The sequence below is a fragment of the Physeter macrocephalus genome, chromosome 1 (genome assembly GCF_002837175.3).
Source record: "Physeter macrocephalus isolate SW-GA chromosome 1, ASM283717v5, whole genome shotgun sequence".
In the NCBI taxonomy this organism is placed as follows: Eukaryota; Metazoa; Chordata; class Mammalia; order Artiodactyla; family Physeteridae; genus Physeter; species Physeter macrocephalus.
In genome coordinates, this window is record NC_041214.2 from 18,965,339 (window position 1) to 18,969,346 (window position 4,008).

At 46.2% G+C, this 4,008-nt stretch overlaps 1 protein-coding gene across 1 annotated transcript in view; it reads right to left on the reverse strand.

Annotated features, from left to right (window-relative positions):
* RNF13 (ring finger protein 13) overlaps window positions 1–2,141 on the reverse strand; it is a 152,883-nt gene extending 150,742 nt beyond the window's left edge. The window contains exon 1 of the mRNA XM_055083843.1: window positions 1,999–2,141. The gene's annotated coding sequence lies outside the window, so the exon portion shown is untranslated. The remainder of the gene's footprint in view (window positions 1–1,998) is intronic.
* Window positions 2,142–4,008: the final 1,867 nt, after the last annotated feature.

Consider the following 4,008-nt stretch of genomic DNA (forward strand, 5'->3'; position numbering starts at 1 on the left):
CTGCCGATGCAGGGGACACGGGTTCGTGCCCCGGTCCGGGAAGATCCCACATGCCGCGGAGCGGCTGGGCCCGTGAGCCATGGCCGCTGGGCCTGAGCGTCCAGAGCCTGTGCTCCGCAACGGGACAGGCCATAACAGTAAGAGGCCCGCGTACCGCAAAAAAAAAACAAAAACAAAAACAGGCAAGATGGCAATCAAATATTTAAACAAACAAAAAACTTCTGATAAATCTATGTTATTCTGGGATGCAGAAAAATATCAAAGGAAGGGTGCTGAATGCTAATAACAGTTTAGGCCCCTGCAAAATGCGTGAGAGAAATGAGCTTTAAACAAGGACAGATGAGAACTTACTCCAAATCCTTCAATATTAAACCCTGCAAATTAACATTTTTGTCCACACGATTTACTATTACACATGGAGACATGAAGCTGCTGGCTTCAAATAAAGGGAGAGGTAAAAAATATATGATTAAACCAGTTGTCATTCCTGACACAGAGAGAAATAAATGGGCTTCTAGCCAAACATTTCCAAAAATCAACAACAACAAAAAAAACTACTTTGAGGCTTAACTATGTAAACACATATTTTATTTCAATTAATTCTTACAATTCTTCCCTTATTTACAGATAATATCACAGAATTAGTAAGTGGCAGAGCTGAAGGGTGAACCTGACTCCCAAATTCAGGATCCAGTGTTTTGCCATAATCCACAATAATATGGTATACATTTACATCTTCCTCTTCACACTCATATATTCTTTTTAAAAACCTGAAACAAAAGCTTCATGAAATAATATTTACTCTAACGCCATAGGATATTCTCTGATATTTTTTTCTTTCTTTCTTTGTAATGTGAATGCCAATGCACTAAATTGATTCCCAAATCCCCATGGGCCCTGCACGACACTTCTTACCTCCTGTTTAAAGTTCTTTTAAACTGCTACCACAATCCAGTTTTGCTACTCTGAAGTGGAGCTAATCTCCTCGACCCATTAAAATTTGTCCTTAAATAGATTAAATCCTTGAAAGCCCTTCCTTAAACCTTGAATTGATGTTTCTCTAACTAGAACTCTTCGGCGGCACACCCATCTTAGCTATTTATATTGTATCGAAAACTGCAGATGTTCTCTTTGGAGAACAACAGATCATTGTTGGAAAGGAATGCATTAGTTTTCACTGTTCCTGCTGCATCACTGACAAGAGTTGACAAGTGTGGGGCAACAACACAGGACCTGAGCAGCTGCCCACGGTGCTGAAATTGAAGATGAAACGATAGTTTTGGAGATATACTATTGCCAGATTAGGACAAAGTAGAGGAATTTACCAAAACGCTGGCAGAGAACACTCAGTGGCTGCCACCAAATACGCGTGAGTGCTTCTGGGATCGCTTGGCTTCGGTGTCGACCCACTCCCTCTCTGGGAGAGTTATTTTATCAGTGCGGGTCAACTCAATAAGGGAGAGCTTCCAGCTTTAAGGGGGTAGGGACGCGTTATCTGTCCCTAAGAGAGTCACGTCCCACCTTCTATCTAGCTTCCGGGGTGGGGGTGGGGGAAGGTTAGAAAGAAAGGAGGCGCCTGCCCTCTTTTTTCCAAAAACTAAAGAGTTCCCCCAACTAAAGTCAAGCGACTTCGCCCGGGGACGCTGCGGCAAGTGCTGGACCAAGAAAAGCCCACCGAACATCTTCCCAGGTACCAGCCACCTCAAGAGGGGAATGTTAAGAAGCAAAACGAATAACCCAACAACTTCAGATACACACAAACTCATGGGGTGGGAATGCGAGGGGAACTCGGCCTCCAAGAGCAGGGCTTTTTATTTTACCTTTTGCAAAAAAAAAAAACCTAGTTTCTTCCGCGCCCAGCCTGGGGAGGAGCAGCCAAGAGCTCAGCGGCGGAGCCGCCTCGGAGCTCCAGAGCCGGAGAGGGGGTGTGTTCTCTCGGCCAGGCCCCACGGGGAACAACCCGCCGCCCGGCCGCCGCGACGCGGGAGAGGCTCTTACCTGGAAGCCTGACGCCGCAACACAAATAGGCTCGCCAGCCGCGTCGCTGCGGGAGAAGTCCCTACCGCGACTTCATGATTGAATCTCCGCACCGACCCCCACTGCCTGGAGTCGGAGCACAGACAACAACACCGAGGCGAGGCGGAAGTCCCGCCCCGCGCGCCTCATTGGCCCGCACCCGAAGGTAGAGGAAAGCCATTGGGCCACAGAGCTGCTCGCTAAGGCTCCTTCCCAGTCTCACGCCGGGTCTAGCTGCTTGCTCAGGTCCAGCTCGGAGAGATGCCCAGTCCGTGGAGTCGCGTTATTGGCCTCGTGACCGGTCCTCTCTGGAAGGGCAGGGCAGGGCAGGGCAGGGTGGGAGGCGGGCTTCTGGAGCGAGGCTGAAGGATCTGCTTTTGGCGGGGAAAGGGGTATGATGGCTGAGGGGATTGGCTGTGGAATACTGCCGCCTGCCGTGTGCCCCACAGGAGTGGAGGCCGTGGGGTCAGAAGAGGATCGGACCGAGAGGCCAGACTTAGCTGGCCTAGCCCGTTCTGGCTGTTGGGCCGAAGCATCCCGAGGCCCAGCTGGCGGGCTACCCCTCGCTGGGCCTGGTTTTGGCGTCGTCGCGCCTCTTTCCTGCACCGCACTCACCCGACCCGCAGAAGAGGTGAGAACGAGGCCCCATCCCTTCTGCACCGTGTCCAGGCAGAGATCGAGATGGATGGGGCCATGGCCAACGCCTTAAAGTCCGAGTCGCGTTGTTAGAGGTGCGAGCAGCCCGAGCGCTGAACACTAGTCCCCCGACGCCTGAGTGGGAGCCGTGCTGACTTCAGCACTCTGGGCCTGACACGCGCGCGCCATCCCCTAGACTCAGCAAAAGTCAAACCGTGTGATTAAACCCTAGGTCAGCCTTTTAAAACCCTTGCCTCCTTTAATGAACCAAAAAAATCTCGTTACCTACCGCCTTTCTGGTAAGACCTCCGCACCCCAGGTATTCCAATTTCAAACGAAACTACTTTTAAACTTAAATTACCCGGACTGGAACATCCATACTGATTAACCAGTTACCAACTAGAAATTGTAAAGAGGTAATGTGGCTTACTGCAAAGATTACAAAGAGTTATGAACTAGAATGTCAGGAAACCTAGATTCTGGTTTACATTAGAGGCTTCACATCCTTCAACCTCATCTTTTAGACAAAGGAGGAGCGACAGGAAGCTATCACTTAGAACACCTGTAGAATACCCTTGGCTGTAACTTGTAACCTTGACTGATCTGGGGAGACCTGAGGAATAGGAAGAAGACTCCCTATTGTGTATCTTTTTGTGCCTTTAGAATTTTAAACCTTTTGAATATTACCTACTCAAATAAAATTTAAATACAAAAAAACTTTAAATCAAATTGCACTAAAATAAGTAAAGGCCATCAAAGGTACTTTCCTATTCTGTGTATCCTTTGACTATATATTCTATATATCCTTAGACTTTCATCAGTTGTAAAGATAGTCAATACTTAATACAGTCCTGCCTTTAAGAAAGTCATAAGTAAAAGTCAGAATTGGGAATATTACTATGAAGGCTAGTGTAAGCATAGTTAGAATATCTCTGTAAGCATTTCTTCATTAAATTATCTGAAATTGGCTTTATATTAAATCAGAGATTTCTTGCATGACATTGAAAAAAGTAAAAAATAACGTCCATATTTTACAGGTTAAAAAAAAAAGTTTTGTTCGTTCCTTAAATAAAGACATGTTGAGTACGGTACATTTTAATCTGACTTTATTCTGCTCTTCAGATCACAATAGGTATAGTTCTTTCAGTTACAAACAAGGTAATGTGTTATTTGTACTGCATTTAGGCAGAAGAATTGTGCTACACCCTGCAGAAGCATTTATTCTCCCCACTGTGATGAATGAAGTCAAACCGAAAGAAAACAGATTGGGAAAATGTACTAATTTTTTTTAAGTAGGTTAGACAGTAAGGTTGATAGACATCTGAATTATGGTTTTCAAGAGCATGGAGGGTTAAT